This window comes from Crinia signifera, chromosome 8 (genome assembly GCF_055691185.1).
Source record: "Crinia signifera chromosome 8, ASM5569118v1, whole genome shotgun sequence".
In the NCBI taxonomy this organism is placed as follows: domain Eukaryota; kingdom Metazoa; phylum Chordata; class Amphibia; order Anura; family Myobatrachidae; genus Crinia; species Crinia signifera.
In genome coordinates, this window is record NC_139224.1 from 41,811,745 (window position 1) to 41,838,185 (window position 26,441).

Genomic DNA, 26,441 nt, shown 5'->3' on the forward strand with positions numbered 1-26,441 from the left:
CCGGTCGCAGCCCTGCACAGGGGGACGGACATGTGGAGCGGCATTAACCTGTTTGCTGGGCCCCAAACAAATGCAGCTCAACAAGCATTTCTGAATCAGCACGAAGTCCCAACAAAAAGGAACATCCTTGTTGTATAGGAGAACTATAGAGACAAAAGATAGAAGTGTTTCTGCTAAACATCTATTTGCATGAGTTCGAGGAACCAGAATGACCTCCATTTTGTGTATAATATACTGTACATATATATATATATATATATATATATATATATATATTTTTTTTTTTTTTTTCAGATAGAAACCTAAGGCAAGTAAGTTTATAATTATTTCAGGGAATAAGATACTAAGGTAAGTGTAATTACACGCACACAAATAAAGGAAATTATGGTATAATGGTCATCACATCATTTTTCCATATTTTCCTACCCCCCTGCATTCTGCAGGAGACTCCATGAAACAGCAGCAATCTCCCTCTCTCCCTCATTAGTCTAGCAATCTCCCTCATTTCACCTAGCCCACATTACACTGTTACATTTTGGGGGGAAAAAAGGAATGAGAGACAGATACTTCTTTTTTTTAATTTTTCTAGCTTTTTAAGCATCTTGGGGCACGGGTTATCGTTGTCCGATTAACTTCATATTTTGAATAGGCTCTCAGAATAGCAAAAAGGAAAAAAGGTAGGGGTGACACCCTCCTGGGGGGCGGACAGCGGCAAAAATGCGCTCGCCCATGAGAACGCCCAGCATTTTATGGAGATCCCCATGAAAACTCTGTGCATTCCCATGGGGACACGGATGGGCCGATGCCTGTCAGGGGTGATCGACTGATGTCACAGGACATCAGCCGATTGACATTTGAGACTGACTATTTGTGAAGGCAACCATCGGCAACCATCAAATGATTTTTCCTGCTAGCAAAGGCATGCAAGGGGATTTTTTCTTGTACACATCCCCTTGCAAGGTACAGAGGGGATGCGGCGTAGGGACTGGGTGCGCTGCTTAGCAAGCAAACCTGATTAGGGCCATACTGCGGTTAGTGAAGCACCGGCTGCATGTTTGAGCCACAAGCACTAAGATGTGCGGAAACATGCTAAATGCCTCAGAATATGGCTGCAGCACTATGGAAGGCATATGAACCGCTTTACACTAGTAGTACATAAGTATATAGCTGCAGCACTATAGAAGGCATATGAACCGCTTTACACTAGTAGTACATCAGTATATGGCTGCAGCACTATAGAAGGCATATGAACCGCTTTACACTAGTAGTACATCAGTATATAGCTGCAGCACTATGGAAGGCATATGAACCGCATTACACTAGTAGTACATCAGTATATGGCTGCAGCACTATGGAAGGCATATGAACCGCTTTACACTAGTAGTACATCAGTATATAGCTGCAGCACTATGGAAGGCATATGAACCGCTTTACACTAGTAGTACATCAGTATATGGCTGCAGCACTATAGAAGGCATACGAACCGCTTTACACTAGTAGTACATCAGTATATGGCTGCAGCACTATGGAAGGCATATGAACCGCTTTACACTAGTAGTACATCAGTATATAGCTGCAGCACTATGCAAGGCATATGAACCGCTTTACACTAGTAGTACATCAGTATATGGCTGCAGCACTATGGAAGGCATATGAACCACTTTACACTAGTAGTACATCAGTATATGGCTGCAGCACTATGGAAGGCATATGAACCGCTTTACACTAGTAGTACATCAGTATATGACTGCAGCACTATAGAAGACATACAGTATGAACCGCTTTACACTAGTAGTACATTAGAACATGAGGCTTGACAGATAATAAGTAGTAAAGGCTAAAATTATAGCACACAATTCATACACAATATCACATTTTACTGACGTACTATGGCCTTCATTCTGCTGGAATTGCTTCTGTGATCCGCAGCGCAGTTCCTGACCTGCACGCTCCATAGTAAACCTCTGAATGCCTCTGACTGAATGACAGGCAGAGGTGTTCGCAGGGAGGGGCGCGGCGAAGGCAACTGGCGTTTCTGGAATCTGGGACAAGTTGCCCCCTTTTTCTGAGAAGGCCAAGTACTGTGCGGTAAGGTGCAGATTCAGTGGCCTCGCAAGCCGGTCTGTGACAGGCAGCCTCAGTAAGGTTAGACTTGCTCAGGCTACAGTCGTAGAGGGACTGCGGTCTGTGACAGGCAGCCTCAGAAAGGTTAGACTTGCTCAGGCTACAGTCGTAGAGGGACTGCGGTCTGTGACAGGCAGCCTCAGTAAGGTTAGACTTGCTCAGGCTACAGTCGTAGAGGGACTGCGGTCTGTGACAGGCAGCCTCAGTAAGGTTAGACTTGCTCAGGCTACAGTCGTAGAGGGACTGCGGTCTGTGACAGGCAGCCTCAGTAAGGTTAGACTTGCTCAGGCTACAGTCGTAGAGGGACTGCAGTGTGTGACAGGCAGCCTCAGTAAGGTTAGACTTGCTCAGGCTACAGTCGTAGAGGGACTGCGGTCTGTGACAGGCAGCCTCAGTAAGATTAGAATTGCTCAGGCTACAGTCGTAGAGGGACTGCGGTCTGTGACAGGCAGCCTCAGTAAGGTTAGACTTGCTCAGGCTACAGTCGTAGAGGGACTGCGGTCTGTGACAGGCAGCCTCAGTAAGGTTAGACTTGCTCAGGCTACAGTCGTAGAGGGACTGCGGTCTGTGACAGGCAGCCTCAGTAAGGTTAGACTTGCTAAGGCTACAGTCGTAGAGGGACTACGGTCTGTGACAGGCAGCCTCAGTAAGGTTAGACTTGCTCAGGCTACAGTCGTAGAGGGACTGCGGTCTGTGACAGGCAGCCTCAGTAATGTTAGACTTGCTCAGGCTACAGTCGTAGAGGGACTGCGGTCTGTGACAGGCAGCCTCAGTAAGGTTAGACTTGCTCAGGCTACAGTCGTAGAGGGACTGCGGTCTGTGACAGGCAGCCTCAGTAAGGTTAGACTTGCTCAGGCTACAGTCGTAGAGGGACTGCGGTCTGTGACAGGCAGCCTCAGTAAGGTTAGACTTGCTCAGGCTACAGTCGTAGAGGGACTGCGGTCTGTGACAGGCAGCCTCAGTAAGGTTAGACTTGCTCAGGCTACAGTCGTAGAGGGACTGCGGTCTGTGACAGGCAGCCTCAGTAAGGTTAGACTTGCTCAGGCTACAGTCGTAGAGGGACTGCGGTCTGTGACAGGCAGCCTCAGTAAGGTTAGACTTGCTCAGGCTACAGTCGTAGAGGGACTGCGGTCTGTGACAGGCAGCATCAGTAAGGTTAGACTTGCTCAGGCTACAGTCGTAGAGGGACTGCGGTCTGTGACAGGCAGCCTCAGTAAGGTTAGACTTGCACAGGCTACAGTCGTAGAGGGACTGCGGTCTGTGACAGGCAGCCTCAGTAAGGTTAGACTTGCTCAGGCTACAGTCGTAGAGGGACTGCGGTCTGTGACAGGCAGCCTCAGTAAGGTTAGACTTGCTCAGGCTACAGTCGTAGAGGGACTGCGGTCTGTGACAGGCAGCCTCAGTAAGGTTAGACTTGCTCAGGCTACAGTCGTAGAGGGACTGCGGTCTGTGACAGGCAGCATCAGTAAGGTTAGACTTGCTCAGGCTACAGTCGTAGAGGGACTGCGGTCTGTGACAGGCAGCCTCAGTAAGGTTAGACTTGCTCAGGCTACAGTCGTAGAGGGACTGCGGTCTGTGACAGGCAGCCTCAGTAAGGTTAGACTTGCTCAGGCTACAGTCGTAGAGGGACTGCATTCAATGGTCACGATGTTCCTCTTAAACTGTGATCACATGGCATTTTGATGCAATTGCAAATACTTTTATTTTGAAAACACCAATCAAGAACGGACTGATGAAGATGACTGGCACATAAGAAACACTTAATGATGCATATTCATGCTTTAATCAAAAATTCTCATTTGTTCTCTTATTGTATGCTAAGTACAGTAGCACAAGATCTGAAGGACCCACACAGCTCTTGGGAGATATCCGTGAACATAAATAAATACCTTTAATATAATCTCATAAGTAATGTTTTCATAAAGTCCTGCAATTCACTATAAGAACCATGTACCTGCTCTGGTGTTACACATTGTTCCTTGTTTTCATCAGATGTCTTCTTTCTCCTCCTCCTGTTCCTCTTTCCCTACCTGGCTCAGTGTAGATCAAAGTTCTTGGGGGGTCTCACTCTAGGCAAAGGTTGGATAGATGATCAATGTACAGCATGAGATCTTGTCGTGACGATGTGACTCCGGCAGAGACGGGATTATCTGCAGACACAAAATGAGATTCTAAATAAATATTTTACATAACATGTGTCCACAGTGTATTTATTAGTAAACAAAGCCTAAAGACATTAAAGGGCGTTGTGAACCAAATTCGGACCATGACCCCATGGTCGGGGTTTGCGCATGGGCATTTCTGCGCATAAGCAAACCCAAACTGCAAAAGGCCTTGGTGACTTACAATGTTGCCGAGCTGTTCGCAGCGGGGAGTGAAGGACATGGGCGGACGGGGGTAGTGGCAGCGCTGGGCCATGGGAATGCCAAGCGTTTCCAGGGCACAAGGACTCAGTAAGCAGCTAGGTTCTCAGCTTACAAAGTCACCTAGAATCACCCCCCAGTAAGTCCCTGTTCTAAAACTTTTTTGCCAAAGATGGGTAAAATAGATTACATTTTTTGCCAGATAAGTGGCTGCATGTATATAGGGCTTTTATCCCTCAAGCAGGTTTCAGAAATATTTATGCTTTAAGTTTCAGGGCGTAATCTGTAATGGATTTATGGAAAGGTAACAAAAGTCCGCCCCATATTTGATCAGTAATTCACACAATTTTTTGCCCAATATACAGTATACCTTCTAACATAGATCATTTTTAAAAATGGTAAATGACATGGGGCTGATAGGCAATAGAATCCTCAGGGAAGAACCTAGGGTTGCCACCTCTCCCGTTTTTCCAGGAATCTCCCGATTTCGGTGGCAACCCACCAGGAGACTTTTTCAGTCTCCCGGATTCCGGGATTCTCCAGGAATCCGGTTGTCTGAAAAAGCCTCCCTGCCCTATTTGCCCCTCTCCGCATCCCCCATCGCGTTAACACAGGCAGCACCTGCCAGGACTGCCTCCGCAGCCTGACAGACGCTCTCGCGAGATGATGATGTCATCATCTCGCGAGTATTACCCTGCAAGTCTGCCGGCGCCGCCTCCGCTCTCTGCTGCTGGTGGATGGACTGGAGGGACACCGCGCTGCTGCTGGATGATGGTGGACGGTGGACCATGGACATGTCGCCTGCTGTCATGTAAGACGACCACTGCCCCAGCCTGCCAGCGCTGCCCAACCCCCCGGCCTGCCAGCACTGCCCAACCCCCCCGGCCCGCCAGCGCTGCCCAATTCCCCGGCCTGCCAGCACTGCCCTTCCCCGGCCAGCCCCAGCTCCCCACCCCCCCCCGGCCTGCTAACTGCCCCCCCCCCCCCGGCCTGTTACCTGCTTTCCCCTCTGCCTGCCACCTGCCCTACCCCCCCTGCCTGCCACCTGCCCTCCCCCCCCGCCTGCCAGCGCGCCCCCCCCCCCTGGTTTGCCAGCGGTGCCCACCCCCTGCCCTGCCTTCTGTGTTATCTGGCACTGTGGCGGCATATGTGTTATCTGGCATCGTGGGGGCAAATGTGTTATCTTATGGGGGCATATGTGTTATCTGACACTGTGGGGGCATATGTGTTTTCTGGCACTGTGGGGGCATGTGTGTTTTCTGGCACTGTGGGGGCAAATGTATTATCTTATGTGGGCATATGTGTTATCTGGCACTGTGGGGGCATGTGTGTTATCTGGCACCGTGGGGGCAAATATGTTATCTTATGGGTACATATGTTTTATCTGGCATCGTGGGGGCAAATGTGTTATCTTATGGGGTTATGTGTGTTTTCTGGCACTGTGGGGGCATGTGTGTTATCTGGCACTGTGGGGGCATGTGTATTATCTGGCACTGTTGGGGCATATGTGTTATACGGCACTGTGGGGGCAAGTGTGTTATCTAGCACCCTGTGTCAGAATGTGAAGTTTTACTCATTCCCTGTGTCAGAATGTGAATTTTTTTTACTCATTCCCTGTGTCAGAATGTGAATTTCAGCTTATTCTCTGTCACAATGTGAATTTAGGCTTATTCTCTGTGTCACAATGTGAATTTCGGCTTATTCTCTGTGCAAGAATGTGAATTTCTTATTCTCTGTGCAAGAATGTGAATTTCTCTGTGTCAGAATGTGAATTTGTACTCATTCCCTGTGTCACAATGTGAATGTTTGCTTTTATCTGTATTAAACACCACGCCCTCTTTCGAATAGGCCACACCAACTTTTTGGATAGGCCACGCTCCCTTTTCCGGAGATGTGGGAGGCATCTTCAGGAATTGATGAAGAGTGAGGTGGCAACCCTAGAATAACCCCAGTGGGCTGGCCTAAGGGGCCACCTGTGGCCAGGAGAGGATAGAGGGTGACAGACTGATGGTGTGGGTGTGCTAGAGTCAGATGGTGGCAGGGTGGCAATGTGGTCATGTAAGGGAGACATTATTTGGAAATTTTTCTAGGGACACTTTAAATTCCAAACCCACCCATGACACAAGGGAAGGGCATTGTAGTGGAATTAGCATAAAGTTGCAGATACAGCTGCAGGAAAAGACATAAGGACAGTTACAATTGTATCAGGCCCTGTAAGGAGGGATGCCACACCTTCAACAGACCCCGCACCCTCAATAGACCCCGCTTCCACGAGGGCTGCTTTAAGAAATTTCCCAGGCTGGTTTTCCATTCCAATACACCCCTGTAAATGACTAATAGAATTATTACATTAAATATCTAGAAAAAATTTTATGCTGAAAAAGCCCCCCTCGGCTTATACTTAAGTGAGGGTCCCACTTGAGTCAATAAGTTTTCCCAGTTTTTTGTTGTAAAATTAGGTGCCTCGGCTTATATTTGGGTCGACTTATACTCGAGTATATACGGTATCTAAAAAAATTTTACTAAAATATACAAATATGGCAATAAGTATTTTTGTTTTATTTCTTTTTTATACTTTTGCGCTGTTATTTTGAAGAAGATGTTGAAACGTAGCTTTCACTGTCTATTTTTGCTTATTGATGGATTTAAATGTTGGAGACTCATTTTGGCCCAATCATGTGATGTATTCACTTAACCTGCAGTTTGTTTCCTGCTTCCTATATCAGTTAATTATCTTCCTATTACAAATATCCCACAATTGGCCGGGTCACTCATAATAAACATTTAATTACCTTGACACATTTTTTACCCTTTTTCATTATTAACATGAACTCTTTAATAACAAACAAATGATTTGTTGCCGTGTCACTTGCGGTAGAGCCTTAATTCCCCCCAATCTCCTAATTCTCGAGGTCAAGGACAAGAGCAGCACAAGAATGTACACAGATTTCCCAGAAAGTTTAGGAAGCTGTAGGTGAGTCTATTACCTAATGTCACGTACCCTCCAATGCCTTCAAAATGTAACTGTAACCTTTACCCCTACACATTTAAACACTATAATTACATAATTAAAAGCAATTATGTAATTCGCCGACCAACATTTTACACTAAGAGGCATGCCAGTGGCTTGGATCAATAACCTCTGGACGTTTTGTACACGGAGCTAGAACAATGAACCTTTAAATTAATTTTGAAGCACAATCTGATTTAAACATCTGCCCAGATTATACAATTTAAAAGTGGAACTAGTGGATCATTGAAATCATTAGTGAGGAATGTGCGCTGTGCAGAGAAGCTGCCGTTTACTTCTATGGCTCCAAACACTAACCCTCACCCCCACGCCTCCTGGGACCGACATGGTATAAAAATACATTTAAGTCCCCTTAGAAGGCCATTAACGTACAAGCCGCAGTTTCTTTTTTGTTCTTTTATTTTGCCTTTGCTTTGTTTTTGCTTTTTTTTTTAAACAGCATTGGATTTCTTAAACAAATGCAATTATTCTTTGTAGCAAAAATGACTTTCTTTAAATTAAAATATATTGCTATTTATCTAAAACCAGATGACTGGCTACTTGCGGCTTTCTCTCATCATCAACTCTATTTATTTCTCCTTACAAAGATGATACAGCCACATTTAAGAACATGGAAAAACACGACACAAAAAAAACAATTTAAAGGCCAGACTATTAGATCTGACTATAAGTGGTGGCTGCACTAAAGAACGGTCAAGTGTAACATAAACACACACACATACCCAACAGCCACTGGTGAACAACTCTCCCATGCAGTTGGTGTAACCCATCTCCCATCCAGGACGATGGGTTTAATGACATATAGCAATGTTGGTAGAGCTCACCCACTAGCTACTTAAAACTCTTACTTATAACAAATGACCGTTCTTTACCGCCACCCAACATAAAACATCGGGATGGGAGGGAGGAAAAAACGCACAAAGAGGGCTGTTAGATCACTTCCTGCCTCCTTCTAACTACCCACTCCTCCCCGGCCAATGCTCCATTATCAGATATCACAGTAAACTAACACTAGCTACCTAAAGTGACAGCACCTCCAGAGAGTGATAAACAACCATCCAATCAGCTCCTTTCTGACATTTTTCAAACCCAGCCTGTAACATAACAGGTAGGAGCTGATTGGCTGGCTGTTTATCACTCTCCATTTTATCACTTTTGAAGCTTAGTGCATCTGGCCCATTAAGACGCTTTGTGCTACTATCTTGTGAGCAAGCCATATAATGCTGCCCATGGGAGAAGCGGCTGGTCCTGAGAACAATGTCTGCAGTCCTTAGCATTTCTCCCCATCGCCAACAAAGCAGACGCTTATAGAAAACTGCAGGTGCTTGAATTGAAAAGGACATTTTTGGGGGGATATGAGGTAGATGTGGTCTCATATGCACCAGATCCTGCACAATCCCTGCCTCAATTCGGTTCCTCTGCAGAGCAGTCACTTTAAGTCAGGGTCCGTTGCATCACTTGGAGTCAAGTTCCGAAGAAGCATGATTGGAACACCCAGATGACCGAAACACTTACTGTCCAGCATCTGGTCTTTCCTTTATTGAGCTTCACTCTCTGATGTCACCACAAGAACATACAGTATATACCTCAGTTTATTTCTTGGTCCCTAAACTATACAATAGTCTCAATCCAAATTCATCCAGTAGTTTTTGCATAATGCCAGAACGAACAGAGAAATACCTAAAAAAATCCTAAAAAAATTATTTTTCCGTCTCCATAATTCACAGTCCCTTGAAATATATTTATTTGAAATGCTATGCACAGACACATCCCTTACAGTAGTGTTATATGTATAGACTGGTTTTTAAAAAATGACTTAGCAATTGGTGACTATGAGAAAGATTTATTAAGCTCAGTGAAGTGATAAAGTGTCTGTTTTTATCACCGTCCAATCAGCACCTATCTGTGAAGTTACAGGCTTGGTTTGAAAAATGACAGTTAGGAGCTGATTGGCCGGTGATAAAAACCAGACACTTTATCACTTCACCGAGCTTAATAAATCTGCCCCTATAGAACAAATAAGTTTTCAAATACTGAAATAGAAGCTCACGCTCCGAGCTGACGTTCTGTGCCAGCAAATAAAATATTTCCTTTACTTAACGTCCCATCCTATAAAATGTGGGAAATGATATTCCGCTGCAGCTAATTTCTTTTTTATAGACACCATAATAGACTAGTATGTACCTAACACCATTTGATACTACTCGTTAATATCCATTTGGTGGTTTGGATTACATGATACTTGTCAGGTATGTGCACAGAGACGGCTAATTTGTTATCCATTTGACTAATTCCCCTTCCTTTTTATATACATCCTGGTCATCAATATCAGATATCTGACTGGAGGATAGAAATTCATTTGTTTCCCCCTTGTTTCCTTCGCATATGAATCTCCAGGGCTTCTTATAATGCACTTAATAAGTACCACATTATTTTGGCAAAAGGAGGCCTTGGGAATCTATCCCAAATTAGGAGCAGAGCCGCAAAACTGTGATACAAAACTGACTTGAAATAACAACTGTATCAAGAACATAAAAGAAAAAAATAAGATACAATTTATTAAAATTAAGTCACAGTGCACCCATACATTTAGAAAGGTTACTTTGCTGTATATGTATAAATCAATGTACATATGGATAGCGAGAGACCAAAACGGAGACGTCAAAGCGGGGTCACAGATGAGGCGCACTGCTGCAGATTATAAATGGACAGTTCCTGTATGAATACCAGGCACAGCTGAAAAGATTGATCTCAAATGTTCCTAATTCCTTTTAAATGCTGCCTTTGTAGCAAGGCTATACAATTCTATAGAGGCAGGTGGATATTACTGATATACAAGTTGCATCAGCAGTGATATGCACGGACGTGGTAGTGTTCCTGGTTTACAAAGCCTAGGAGTAAATACGGTGGTACCGATGGTGCATGGCACACAGCCCATTTTCTCTGTGGCTGCAATCGGCTGGATGGACAGAGAGTGACATGTGGGCTCAGAGTGCCAACGGTAGGAAAGGGAAGAGAAAAGAGCTGATTGGAACAGACAAGTTGTGGCAGTAGTGGCAAAGTGTAAGGAGGGAGTGTAAGGGGACAATAGAGACAGCCAGAGGAGGGAGTGTAAGGGGACAACAGAGACAGACAGAGATATAGGGACTGAAATGCAAAGTTGTGAGACTAAAGCTGGCCATACATCCGAAAGATCGATCTTAAGATCGATTGCGCTCATGATTGTGTACAATTTCCCTTGAAATCCCCGGCAGTCCTTGGTGGTTTTTGGACACACAATCTACACACAATCCATCATACAATCAGTCATACAATCCTTCTGCTGCATGATTGTGTACACAAGATGTGCACACAATCTGCATACAATTGATCATACAATCAGTCATACAATCCATCTGCTGATTGATTGTATGATTGTGTACATAAGATGTACACACAATCTGCATACAATCCATCTTACAATCAATTGAGATTGTATAATTGGGTACAATTTCTTTCTGATGTATGGCCACCTTTAGGCAGGACATACTGTAGATGCAAAGACAGCCACTGTGGGACACAGATTGAGGAAGATTGTCACTGGGTATGTACTTGACTGACACAGGGTCAAATACAACATGATGAGAGATAGAGGGCCAGATGTATCAAGCTTCAAAAAGTGATAACATGGAGAATGATAAACAGCCAGCCAATCAGCTACTACCTGTTATTTTTCAAACCCAGTCTGTGACATGGCAGATAGGAGCTGATTGGCTAGCTGTTTATCGCTTTTGAAGCTTGATACCTCTGGCCCAGAGAGAGAGAGATATGTCATTGGGACTGAGATAAGCTGAGTACGGACTCCAGGACCAGATGAGATCTGCAAATAATACATGGTTAACATATGGTACAACCAGGTGTGACAGAGCTTATGTGTATACAACATCCCTATAGTGCTTTCATGTAATAACTGTACTAGCTGCTGGAGGCATACTGCATTTAGTCTAGTATCAATCTGATGATTATAATTATGCTGCCAGCATTAAACATAACTTGACTTCAGTCGAGATCCACAGCGATGACGTGTTCACTAATCCTGTGTGGCATAATGTTTATAAGCAGTGGTGTCTCCAGAGGAGGGGCTACAGCACTATACAGAATTCATATAGGGGAAGCCCGTACCAACTGCCACCAATTTCCAGACGTAACACTTGTCAGCTTGGCATTTGGTGTGGCTCCTCTGCTTAAATTTTGGACTGCGCTGCAACTCCACATCTGGAGCCACCACTATTTAAAAAGGGCTCTGCAGTTGAGCAATGTGCATTAGGAGATCTGCTGTGTGGTGTAACATGTATAAGGGGACTACTTTGTGGTGTAATGTGAATAATGGATGCTACTGTGTGGTCAGGTGTACAGTGTATAAGGGTCTCTACTTTGCGATGCAACATTAAAATGGACACTACTGTGTGGTGTAAATGTAAATTGGTACTATTCTGTGGCCACAATCCTACCCCACAAATTCACATCCCTTTAGCTCCCTGATTCAAAAATCAGTGGGGGCGGGCGCCAATTATCTTTCTGACACAGGGTAACAACATCTCTAGTTACGGTACTGTACACAATTCTATCTTTTATGTATACTTTGCTATACTGATTTTGTTTGCAGTCATGCTAGCAGAGTATAACATCTACAATTATCATCAGTGTTGTGATAAATATGAGGGCACTGCAGAAACATAGCTGGATCTTTAAACACAAGCTATGACCTAAGGCGCTACTCCACGTTCAAGAATGTTCTGTCTGCCAAATGTGCCTCAACAATAACGCTCTCTCCAATTCCCACTTTCTATCCAGAACAGCCACAGTAATAGCCAGTTGGGTCTGCCCAGCAATTACATGATCCTAAGCAGGAGTGGATGTTAATTGTTTAATGATTCATTAATTCAGCAATCTTCTCTCACAGAATTATTTCATTTATTTTGGCAGTTAGACACACACACACACACACATACGCATATATATATATATATATATATATATATGACTAATACAGCACTTTTTTTTTCACTCAATGTCTTGGATGTGGGCTGTAGTTTTAAAGAAATATGGCAGCATTTACAGATCAATTAAATTATTTTCTAGTAGAGTAAGATAACAAAAATGTGTGAAAATGCATTTATTTACACATGTGCAGACCCTGGTAACGAACAGACGAGTTACACACTTGCTGGGCCGTTCGTTGAGGGGAGGGAGGGACGGGGGTGGAAACAGGGTTCCGCCATGGGAACGCCCAGCGTTTTATGGGAACCACCAGCGTTTATGGGCATCCCCATAAAACACTGGTCGTTTCCAAGGGAATGCAAGCAGGCTGATGCTTGCCGGAGGTGGGAGGCGGTCGTCGGAGGACGTCAGCGCCCACCCGCTCTTCGGTGGACACTGAAATAAATAAAAGTCAGTTGAGACTGACTTTTATTTCCAAAGGCAGGAGAAATGATTTGATGACCATCAAATGATTTCTCCTGCTCTAGTGGACACATGCGAGGGAATGCATTAGCGAACACATCCCCTCGCATGGTACCGAGGGGATTCGGCAGTGGGGGGAGTGGGTATTCATGGGGCGGTATTTCAGCGTTTGGTAAGCAAGGACTTCCGCTGCTTACCGAAGTAACAAGAATAAGGCCCATAGTCACAATCGCAAGTGCATGTAGCCAAAATTAACTTAATGCACTTCATGGAAAAATTGCACTGTGTGTATGCCCTTTTAGAGTAGGAACAGTGCTTATAGCGCACAAGAAGAAGGATTGGCTTTTATGAAGAAATAAGTCTTCAGGGACCATTTAAATATTTTCATAGTAAAGAGTTTGAGTGAGGGAAGTAGATAGTTCCATACATGGAGCATCAAGGGACAGGAAATTCTGTAGAAATGCATGGGGATAGATTATGAGGTGGAAAGGTTTTAGAGGCCGAGGAAGAGCACAGGAGGTAACTGGGAGAGCATTTATGGATGAAATTGTAAATCTAGGATGGAAAGATCTTAAGGAGGGATATGTAAGGCTTAGCACTTTGGCTTCCATTAGACTTCGCAATGCAATTCAATAATTGGATTGATATAGAAGGCACAGGGTGAAGTATAGAAATGGTCGTCTGGTCTACTACTAGCATCATTAATATTTGATTGGAAGATGGATAGTCTTGTCACTGACCAAACAAAAGGCAGTTGAAATGGTTAATGTATGATCTATATTTACTAGACCAGATAATCTAGTACAGTTCTGGCCAAACCGGTCTTTGAAATCTACCAACAGTCTCTGTTTTCCAGACCTAGGGCAGGTGCTCTAATATCCGTGCCTGTCCTTCGCTGCACATCGCTGACATAATTATCGCATATGCTCTAACATATGTGATCATTATGGCAAAGGACAGCTCTTGCGTTAAGAGCTGTCCTTTGCGGTGAGTTTGCGGGTCCCGGCGGCTCCCCCCTCCCTCCCTTACCTGGCTTGTGCTGCTGTGGGAGGCTGGCTCTCCTCCTCCTCCCTGCACCCAGAAGAGGATTACAGTGCAGGGAGGAGGAGGTCACAGGTCCGGGAGAGGTTGGTGCGGGGCGGCAGTGGGTCGCGGTAGAAGTCCATAGGCTTCTATGGGGCATCTCCGGTTTTGCTGGCGATGCCCTCCGTCGTGGTAACCCGTGCGGGGGGGGGGGGGGGGTTGTTTTAGAGAATTTCACAATGCAGTAAAAACCCAGACAATTCGTTAGACTCACCCCCCCAGTTAGTGCTATCATGTCATCAGTGTCATTACTAACTGTCAAACTTTGAAACATGTGCTGTATTGATTCCTAACCAACACATTTTACAGATCCACAGGTGGGATGGAAAACATGAAAAAAACATTAACTATAAGTAGATCACGATAACCAGTTTCGCCACCCCTGATCTAGAGCTGTAGGAATAATTATAGTGTAATTTACTATAGCAAAGAGCAAAGATATCAGGAAAACATCAAGAAGGAAAAAACAAGTCTCCCCCCCCCCCCCCCCCTATGTCTGACTGTAAATATGCAGACTAAAGGTGCCCATACACGTTACAATTATTGTATACAATATTGTATACAATATCGCATCTCATCGCATATCGGTTTTGCGATGAGATCAGATGAGATGAGATCTAGTACATAACATATGAATGATTACACTCATGTATATATAAATGTTAATCAGAGGGATATCGGACAATATGGTAATTACAATAGAATAAGATCTTTAACAAGTAGTAGTCCTGTTTCCCCCCTTTTTATATTAACTATACGTTGATAACGGTGACATTCACCAATATAATGTCTATAAAACTCATCCTTTTTTAGGTGACCTATTTGTGAAGTGATGTTTTAAAATCGAGTCACTTTTCGATTTCCCATTGGTATCTGAAAATGTACCTACTTTTTTACGGTAGGTTTGGTAAAATCTAACTCCCATTTTTTCTTGAACCCCACCCCCCAATTACATAAAGTTGCTAATTAGGTGATACATTTTTTAGATTCTGTGAGTCCTGTTCCCGATGATCGTTGTTTCTCTATAACTCATAAGGCCGGTGTAGCCTATACCTATCTCTTCCACCATATTGGTATGTAATTATTCCCCTATCTTTTATTGGTCGAATATTTATGTTTTTTCACCAGTGAATTAATAATTAAATCGTTGTGTAGGTATGGTGAACCCTACATATTAGGACCACACCCATAATCAGATTATACACCCAGCTAAACGGATTTTTCTGATAAAGTCATCATCCCATTGGTATGTAGTCTATGGGTTATTGTACCTAATAATTCTGTTCCTTCTTGACCGTTAAACTAAATATATTTGATATTCAAACTTTCAGTGCCTAAGTGTTTAGGACCGGGTTCATACTAACTAAAAAACAGCTAAAAAACAGCCTCCCCCTGAGTCACTCGATTGGGGGTATGTAAATTTCATTTGAATTGAAGTATTCTGTAGCTATTTGATAATGTGGGCCATAAATTAAGCAATGAATTAAATGCTTTCAGATCATGTAAAAACTCCAATATTCAAGGATTTTCATCGACATCTAATTACCTAGCCAGTTTGGCTCTCACTTACCTTCCACTGGTATGTAGTCTGGCTAAGCGCCAGTCTTTATCCTCCTATATCCTCTCTTGCTTGCTCTTCCGTTTATGTTTTTGTTTGTAATCATTGGTTGTTTTAAATATATTTTAGATTTTATCATTATCCTGTATGAATTCAAAACGTTGATCAATTCATACACTTAAAGTTATCCTGGTATGTATTTAAAGACTAATAAAATATACCTGCTGTATGGTTATTGATACGATGTAATACAATACTGAAAGTACGCCCCTTGTTTTCCTTTCTGTACCATTTTTAGTCTTACCCCTGAAGAAGTCATTCTGACGAAACGCGTTGGGTTTCAATAAAGAACTTTTTACCTTGAACGGATTCCACGTCTCATTCGGGAAAGGGACAATAATTAATTGTTGTTATAAGTTTTACCAGTGTCTTATACTGTACTAAAGTGACTAGGGGGTATATATATATACAGTTTGATGTAAATATTGGGGTATATATTGCAATATTCTCTATGTATGAACCATCCTGCTTACATGTGTCTTATCTTTATATATTTTCATGTTTATGTGCTTTTTATTATGTCTTTTGTATTTATTGTATTTGTCTAATATTTTTTCCTCTATTCTTGTCTGCATTAGGTGACCCCTATGACGCTTGCGACGGTGAGATGCAGCGACAACGGTCTGTATATTGGACTTAAATGTCCTAGTGTGTAGACAGGTTTGCCGTCTGTAAAACGCCGCTGTGGGCTGTCTTTAGTGTGGTTATGCCTTGCTGGGACTGGGAGGATAGTTATATTATATTCTGACTGCTGGGCTTCTCCGAGGGACTAGTAACAGTCTCCTCCGCCCCTTGCGTGTCACCAGCTGTAGGCTTCCTGTTCTAGGTGGAACGCAATCCAGACGCTGCTATGCAACGCTGGCTGCGCCCTGGACAGGAAGTACGCGGCGGTGACTTCCGGGAGCGGAGTGATGGCGTCACTGGACCCGGAGAGCCGGCGTGGCCAGGTATGTATAAATGTTTTAGGTGGCGGGGTGCACACTTGCTGTAGGAATTGTCTGAGGACGGGGCTGATACCCCGAAAACGTTAACGATTCCTTAAATACACTTGCTGTTATTTAAAACCGTCTCTGAGTGCCGTTTATTTCTCCCAAGCCTGGGAGGATTGGATACTATCTATATTCATTCTGGCACCAGGGCAAGCTGCTTGCTAAAACCGAGTGCCGGCAAATTTGGATTGCTACTAATGTGGACTGGGGCTATTCGCTTCATACACCGGTTGCAGGGCACCGACCAATTGAATACCAGCTGATTTATCATCATTGTTTCCTGGACTTTGCTACCTACCTTTTATACATTACCTGGCATTTGATCGATTTGACTGATATGGATAACCCTGTGGGGACAGACACAGGGGATGTACCTGGATGCCGTGTTCTCACTGTACCAGCATGTGAGACTTTTATCTACACAGCAGCACAGATTGAAGATATTTTATTTGATGATGACAACATGCTGCAGGGATCTAATCTCCTGATTGATGAAGCATACCACCAGCTGTTCCGGCTAAGACGCCGTGAGATTGACTTTTTAATGCATGGCGCCTCCTTGTCCGATTATTATAGGGCAAGGAGAATACCAAGGGGCTTTAGGGTCCGAAATACCCCCACAATTGGGAGACATAACCCCGAATTCGTCCGCAAGTGGGTTGGTATCCTTAATCGATGTTCTTTGGACCTAATGGTCCTTGTAATAGAGGAAGCTGGCCGAGAATTACAAACCACTAAAACGAGGATTAGTGACTTCATTCAGGAGAACAACGTCTTGCTAAACGATACAGCAAATGCTGATTGGCTGGAGAAACTCGAGTCACAGTGCAAGACTTATAAAGATGATTTAATAAAGTTCAAACGTAATAAGCGGAGGACTGTTGATTCAGATTATGATGAAAATCGTGTTTATGGATGGCTATCCGGTGGAAACCCGAGACAAGACACTGAGAGTCGCAAGCGACGCCCATGGCAACCAAGAAGCTCCCGTCAGAGGGCCCATAAAGAGACTGTGGCCGTGATGAGCGATAGCGATTTTATAGTGTCTGAATCTGACGATGCTTCTAATGCTCAAGACATCCCTTTAGATCAGCCCAGCTCACAAGCTATGGCGGCAGGAAGAGGCCGGCCACCCGCAGGGCGAAACAAAACGTCAGAAATCAGGCGAAATCCGCCGCGTCTCGTGCAAAACAAGAAAATGTAGTAATTAACTTGTCCCACCGTATTTTGACTGACCCTGAGATTCATGTCCTGAATAAGGGCCTGTCTTACGTGCCTACCAATTCACACGATCCATTTACCTGGAAATTAGATCATCATAAATTCCTTCGAAAAATTAGACTGAAGGAACACTTCCAGTCTCAACCACCTCAAGACCTTAGTGGTCCACTGGATAAATTTCTTGTCAGCAGGTCTAAATCGACTTTTGATCCTCCCTCTCACAACCCTTCTATACGTACGTTTGGACGTTTATTAGATGAGTCTATCAATAAACTCTCAGCAGCCCCAGCAAAGATTAAGAAAAATCTGACATTTGCTGAAGCGAATGCCTTGAAGAACCTGAGTAGCTACGAAGATATTACCATCAGGCCCGCCGACAAGGGCGGGGCCATCGTGGTCCAGGATATTCAAGATTACCGTCAAGAACTATATTCTCAACTAGCCGAATCTGAGGTTTATAGCAAGTTGAGAAAAGATCCTACTAAGCAATACCAACTTGAACTCAAGAACCTGCTAACTGGAGCTGTTGAAGATGGGAGGATAACTCAGAAATTGTCTCAAGCACTTTACACTGAATGGCCTAAAGTCCCGCTTTTGTACTCACTCCCTAAGGTTCACAAGAACCAAGAGAAACCTCCTGGGAGACCTATAATCGCGGCTTGTGATTCTCTATACCAACCTGTGGCCCAATTATTGGACTTTTTGTTGCAACCTCTTTTACTTCTTAAAAAATCTTTTTTGAAGGATACCACCAGTTTTTTTAAATTACTTGATGAGGTGGGGACTGTCCCTGAGGGGACACTTATGGTATGTTTGGACGTTTGCAGCCTTTATACCTCCATCCCTCATGATGGGGGTCTAGAGGCTGTATCTGCTTTCATTCAACAACATCTTGACCCTTCTCTCTTCGATCATGACCTGTTTTGTCAATTATTATGTTTGACTCTCAAGCGTAACTATTTCCTCTTCGACGGAGCATACTACTTGCAGCTACGGGGGTGTGCCATGGGATCAGCCGTGGCCCCCTCGTTTGCTAACATTTTTATGTTCGCAGAAGAGGAAAAATTGTTCCTTGGGAGCCCTGAGACCAGTCGGTACCTCTTGGCATACACCCGTTACATAGATGATATTTTCATACTGTGGACGGGTGGTGCTGAGAGGTTACTGGAACTGATTGGCCATATTAATTCCACTGTATCTACCATCAGGTACACTGCTTCCTGGAGTGCGGAGGTATCTCATTTTTTGGATGTATCAGTTAGTATTGATACCGGTAGGATCTGCACAGATGTGTATTTCAAAGATATTGACAGAAATACTTTCCTTATGGCTGCAAGCCATCATCCCCCGGCTCTTAAACGAGGTCTCCCTATGTCGCAGATGATGCGTATTGCCCGGATTATGAGTAACCGGGAAGGGCTGGAGTCTCGTTTAGATCAGTTAATTGATAAATTCAGTGTACGCGGATATGATCTTCAAACTCTGAACACCCAAAAACAACATGTTCTTAGTTTGCCTAGGGCTCAATTACTTAAGGCTAAGAGTAGGGAGGTGGGTACTATTCTACCATGGACTAGCACCTTCTCTACTGCTAGTCCAGTTATACGTCATGCCACCAATGCCTTATGGCCCATTATAAAGACAGACCGCGATCTGCCTGGTTTACAACCCCTGAGACCATTGGCTGCCTTTAAACGTGGTCCTAATTTAAAGGACAGACTTATGCAACCTGACATCACTGGGAGAGGTGTCAGTAGACCCAGTAATGTCACCTTTAAACCTCCTGGGTGTTATAGTTGCCATGATTGTACTACCTGTAGTCATATGGTTACCTGCCGCACTTTCAAACATCCACACCAGGATAAACAATTTGACATTAGACATGTTTTACATTGTAGGTCTACCCACGTTATTTACATTATTGTATGCCCATGTGGCCTTTATTACGTGGGACAGACCACTAGGTCATTTCGTGAGAGAATGGGCCTACACCGATCTGCCGTCAATTTGTCCTTGGGTGGCAGAGAGGTGGACCAACCTGTGGCCCGCCATTTTAAGAAGAAGGGTCACTCTTTGAGCTCTTTAAAATACTTTATGATTGACCACATACCTGATTCCATGAGAGGGGGCAATAGGGCCAAGAGGCTCCTAACCCTGGAGTCAAGATGGATTTTCCGTCTTGGCACCATTTGGCCTGGAGGCCTAAATGAAAAATTAAACTGGAACAGTTTGATGTAAAAATTGGGGTATATATTGCAATATTCTCTATGTATGAACCATCCTGCTTACATGTGTCTTATCTTTATATATTTTCATGTTTATGTGCTTTTTATTATGTCTTTTGTATTTATTGTATTTGTCTAATATTTTTTCCTCTATTCTTGTCTGCATTAGGTGACCCCTATGACGCTTGCGACGGTGAGATGCAGCGACAACGGTCTGTATATTGGACTTAAATGTCCTAGTGTGTAGACAGGTTTGCCGTCTGTAAAACGCCGCTGTGGGCTGTCTTTAGTGTGGTTATGCCTTGCTGGGACTGGGAGGATAGTTATATTATATTCTGACTGCTGGGCTTCTCCGAGGGACTAGTAACAGTCTCCTCCGCCGCTTGCGTGTCACCAGCTGTAGGCTTCCTGTTCTAGGTGGAACGCAATCCAGACGCTGCTATGCAACGCTGGCTGCGCCCTGGACAGGAAGTAGGCGGCGGTGACTTCCGGGAGCGGAGTGATGGCGTCACTGGACCCGGAGAGCCGGCGTGGCCAGGTATGTATAAATGTTTTAGGTGGCGGGGTGCACACTTGCTGTAGGAATTGTCTGAGGACGGGGCTGATACCCCGAAAACGTTAACGATTCCTTAAATACACTTGCTGTTATTTAAAACCGTCTCTGAGTGCCGTTTATTTCTCCCAAGCCTGGGAGGATTGGATACTATATATATATATATATATATATATATATATATATATATATATATATATATATATATATTTATTTATATAGAAAGAGAGAGTGTTAGTACATAGTCCGGCACTCAGCAGGCTTGAAAAAAGGAGGTTACCCTAGAAAACTGCTTTTCAATGTTTCAGGTTTAATATTTCATTGACCCATCATCAGGATGGTATACATAAAAATAAGCCAATTCTAAATAATGTAAAAAAAAAATCGAAATTGAAATTTGTGGGTGGCAGCACTGTATATATTTTTAATGAAATGAACAAACTTTTTATTAATAAAGTTAATACTTAATATAGACAAAGACAAATTTATAGATTTTTTTTCTTCACTATGTCTTTAATTTTTTTATATATATATATATATATATATATATATATATATATATATATATATATATATATATATATATATATATAACATTCAATTCTAAATAATATTAAAAATAATGTCAATTGAATTTTGTGGGTGGCAGTGCTGTTCCCAGCTAGCTGATTAGAAAGGCAATACTTCTTGCTCTGACCAACCCAGCCTGGGAATCAGAAGTCTAACACACATTCTTTTGAAAAACAGCCCTGTCTAAATTCTGTCCAGCAAGTGGCAAGGCAGCTAGAATTTCCCAAGGCAGCATTAATCTATTGGCTACTGCAGTCAATTCCCCTCACTTCTTTGGCAGTTGTTCTTTCGCCTTAACATGAAACATAGAGAGATGTATAACCCCGGGCAAGATCAGTTGGAAATTTTAATATGGCACTCTGCATTTAGCCTTTGTGCATAAAATGGCCATAAACTGACCAGAAGCGACTGGAAGGGCTAATTACCCTTCAAATTCCATGTGATGGTAAAATCGGGTAGAAAGAGAGGGAAACCTCCCACTGGTTTAACAAGATGATCTGCCTGCTACTTTTACTGTTGTATGTCTGTATAAGCTTTAATGTGCTCACTCGTAAAAGGATAAAAGTCTGAAAATAATAAAATAAATAAAAAGACCCAGCAATTCTTCCATAGTTAAAATCAGAATGGATAAATACATTTGCACATTCAATCAGCAGTGCTCTGATATCTATAAATTCCATTGTACTGTCGGCAGTGATAGTTTTCTCAAATCTTTTTTATTTATTTTTTTCACTAAACCGTGTCTCAACACTCGTAGAGAATGGAGAGAGAGAAAAAAAAACTGGAGATCGGGTCGCAAAGGCACAGAAGAATAACTAGGCCAGAGCAAACACACAGCGAGAACCTGGAGTCATAAAAATAAGCAAAATATTTATCTTCCCTCCCCCCTTGGGATGGAGTTTTGAAATAAAAATGTCATCACTCTATTTCACCAGCTAGCCTAGTTGTTTGAGGTATCAGTGACCAGGCATATATGTTATACCCACGCACTCAAATGAACTTAGTATTAACCACAGTAATTAGGAAGGGAACAAATGGAAAATCCCGATTGTTTTCCTGTAAAAGAAAAAAAAATACAGACATTTTGTTTGTCTCCCGGGAATGACACCATGCCTTTGAATACTGATGAATTTATGCAAAGAATAACAAAATATGGAGAAAGTCTAAGCTGGGGAACCAGGGTAAAGTCCAACCTCATCAGATTGTTGATGCGATGTGTACTAAATACCTAACACCACCTATTTCCATAGTTTTTCTTTTTCCTCTTGAAATATTATATGTTCCAGATTATTGCAACTTTAACTCACGATCTTCTCTCTTGAAATGTTGAGATGGACAGGCGGGGATGGTGGAAAATGGTCGAAATTGGGCGTTGAGTTCCGAAGTATTCAACACGTGCAAAAATTCTAAAACTTTGTGGCCGGGGGGTATGAAACATGCTGAGTTACCACCTTCCAAAATAACCAATCCAAACGACTTATAGATTTAACAATATATCACTTTTAACCGAGCTTGTCACTGCAGAGTCAGAACTACTCAAAGCTTAAATCTTTCTGGCTAGATTACAAGGTGGAGTAAAATGAAAGATCTAACTAATCTAGGATCAACTTATTCTCAGTTCAAAGGCTATAGCCTTTTTTACAGGTTCAATTGCAACTTCTTTTGAAGACTTGCCCTTAAGTTCATTAGAGAAATTTCTCTGACTTTGACAGATTTCAGCTTTTAAAAAGATAACACAAGATCAAAAAAATGACAGCTAGTCTGCAAAAGTATTGTTTACATAATAAAATGTATACTGCCTATGGGATTCACCACAGTTTACGTATTTATAAATGTCAAGATTTAACCTTTTGGTGCCAAATATCTATGAACTGTATATGGATAACGTACACACTACATTAACAAAATAATAAGTGCCAGATGCACTAAGCTTCAGAAGTGATAAAATGGAGAGTGATAAACCACCAACCAATTAGCTCCTGCCTAACTTTATTTCAAACACATTCTGTGAAATGGCAGGTAGAAGCTGATTGGCTGGCTGTTTATCACTCTCCATTTTATCACTTTTGAAGCTTAATGCATCTGGCACTAAGTGAGATAATTATAAAGTCGACGTGGACTTGTTTATTACACATGATCAAAGAGAGGGAGAATAACTTTCACTAATATTTCTTAAGGCCCAAAAACGCTAGGCGATATGGGTCATTTTCAAAGCGATCTAGTCAGATTGCTTAGAAAATGGGCTGAAATCACCCCATGTGTAGGCCCCCATTAGAGGCCAATTCTAATGTAAACTATTCTTGTAGTGAAATGACTAAAAGATGCTTGACCTTTGCTCCTGAGATTACATTTACAGCAGAGAACAGTCTTATCATACAAAGACAACTTGTTAGAGGGCAAAAGCTGATTAAAAGTGAAATGATAAAGAAAAATGTATGTCGATTTCACATTTTGGGGGGTATTCAATCCCGAACAACAGGCTGAAATATTGTGTTTCCAACAAAATTAGGTCAAATTAAAATTTTAACTATTTAATGTTGGGTCTGTTTTTCCAATAGTTTAAATAGATTACGAAAGTCAAAAAGTCAGTGGATTGTCAAAAACGACCGCCGATAGTTGAAAACAACCATGGATTCGACAATACAGGGGCCGTTTTCGACAATGCATATTCGAAACAAATGCAGATTAAACAAAGTCAAATTTGCATAGGCAAGTTCCGGCCAAAATCGTCCTGAATTGAGTAGTGATGGCAAATATTTCCGCCTATAGGAAATATTGGCCAAGATTAAATACCCCCATTTATCTGCTCACCAAATCTGTCATCATGAATTTGTCCTCCTGCACCCACCATTGAACAAATACCTTAATGATTAAAAATGTATTTTAGAAATTTAGACTATTCTGCTGGTTGTGATCCCAACTTTTCCTTACAATATAAAAAAAGACTGCTAACCAGAGAGACTGGGAGAAACAGTCTCAACCCTATGTCTGTCACTAACATCATTCAGAAAGTGGGCAGGCAGCTGACATCCGGTGAGGTCCCCCTGTCCGCCGCCTTCCACCCACCCGACCCTGGCGCCAACATCACCAGGCAATTTTCATGGTAACGCTGAGCATTTTCATGGGAACGCCAATGAAACTCTGGGTGTTCCCGTGGGCGGGTCCCCCTGCCCGCCGCCCGCCACCCACCAGCCACAGTGTTGGGTGCGTGCACCCGGCGAACAATCTGTTCGCCGTGTCCGCAAGTGCATGTGCATTGCAAAAACATCGTGCTTGCATGTGACTCTGACCAGAATTGGTCCTAAATCTGTACTGATAACAATGATAACAGCTCTCATAAGTAGTGTGTAGTGGTGGTGCACAGTGTGGCCAACTGACCTATTTTCAAGCATGCAATGTGGCCAAATATGCGGAGCTTCAGGCCCAGAGCTTCTATCCATGACATACAGTCATTACTTAACCAATCACTCCTACAACTACTACAGATAACATGTTAAGTGTTATCTGAAAGTGTTCACTTATCTCTTTGTATGTTGAAATTGTACTATTTGTGGTGTATTATCACTATCCCTGTATCTACATAAATAATTATTGTTAATATAGTATATAATAGTTAATATAGTATATGGAGGTCTATACATATAGTGGGTGTCTCAAAAAAGATTTGAAAGGGCACATTCAGCACACGGGATACTAATTGGACACTATTGCTCTAGCTTCTATAAATATTAGAAGCTTCTTCAGAGTTCCATGACCAGCAAAATACAGCTGTTTCCTGTAAGGTTTATATATGGCCAAGGAACTGTTAGAATCTGTGGCTGTTGCTGCACTCGCACACTCATCTCAGCTCGCGTTGGATATCATGGTAACACATGACAGTGTCCCCTCTCTCTGGGTTGCCCTCTCTCTCTCGCTCTTGGTGCCACGAGGATTAGGAGGGTCTAGCTTTCCTCTTCACCTGTGTTGGTGATGGATTCCTGCTTAGCTGTAATCTAAATTTGTGTAATCAGATTTGTGGATGTCTTGATGCCAAATTCACTTGCATCTTAGATTATTCATATTTGTCTCCCACCAGCCCTCAACCAGCATGTCTAACCATATTCAACTGTCTGCTACCAGCCCTGACCCAAGCTCGTGTAACCATAGCTGTGTCACAATCCTGCCTAAATCCTGTATACCTGTCCTGTCAGGTCTGCTCTCCAGTTCTGTGTATTCCAGCCTGCTGCAGCAAGACTGCAGTCATGTTTCCTGAGAGACTGTGCATTGCTAATAATTAACACCTGTGGAATTCCTAGCTGTGTGAGATCTGCTGCCATTTAATCTTCAGTTACCTGCTAGGTGGAATCATGCAAGTTTCCTATTTCACACTGATTGATCCATTCTGAATCCTTTTCAATTCTTGCAGTTTGCTCTTGCCATGCCCTCCACTCAGTGCAACCCAAGGGGTTTAAGTGCCCTGCTCAGACTAGCAGTCTCCGGTCCAGTTGTCTGATCATTCTACAGTTCAAGTAACTCATACTCCACTACCTGCTTAATCTCACAGTCTGCTCCAGTGTTGTTCTCCAAGTCCATCTCCAGTCTTCATTAAGTATTCCCTTCGCCTTCAGTATAACTCTGACCTTAAGTATACAAAACTTCTCAAGTATTTACCTGTACCGTCATTTACCACTAGGTGAATAAACTTCCTTTATTGTACTCACTTACTTTTGTGAACTCTTTTGGTTGGTATTCAGCTAACCACCCAGGACCCGCCTGGGTCCACCAATCCCCAGTCATGACAAGCTGCTATCATATACAAGTTCTGACCTAGTACAAAGGAAAATGAACCACAGGTGTTGCTAAAGCAGCTGTATCGGGAGGGTGTGAGGCTCCCAAAAAGTACAATGGCAAAAAGTGAATAATCTATGATACAGCGCTAGGTTTCTATTATAATAAATTTATTACAAATAAATTAAAAAACAGTACATCAATATAAAAATATCACAATGTATATTTCATATGAGAATTCTCAAGAAACACAATGGGGGGAATTTAAAACTGTAAATGAATTCCAGCTAGATGCAAATGCGTTGGAGAGAGTCAGTTGCCCAGTGGTGGGTGCCAATAATGATACTCCAATTTGGAATGGTGCAGTTTTGTGGTATAACTATACCCAGCTTGAGTCCTGCAGTATGGATTCACCAATGAGGTCCAAGGAGTCCAGCTCCTGATGAAGGCGTGTG

General features: G+C 42.9%; 1 protein-coding gene across 12 annotated transcripts in view; it reads right to left on the bottom strand.

The window, feature by feature from the left end:
- Positions 1-26,441, bottom strand: part of ERC2 (ELKS/RAB6-interacting/CAST family member 2) — an 875,436-nt gene that overhangs the window by 136,457 nt on the left and 712,538 nt on the right. For all 12 annotated transcript variants that reach the window (XM_083156222.1, XM_083156227.1, XM_083156223.1 and 9 more), the window contains one exon: positions 4,079-4,274. The gene's annotated coding sequence lies outside the window, so the exon portion shown is untranslated. The remainder of the gene's footprint in view (positions 1-4,078; positions 4,275-26,441) is intronic.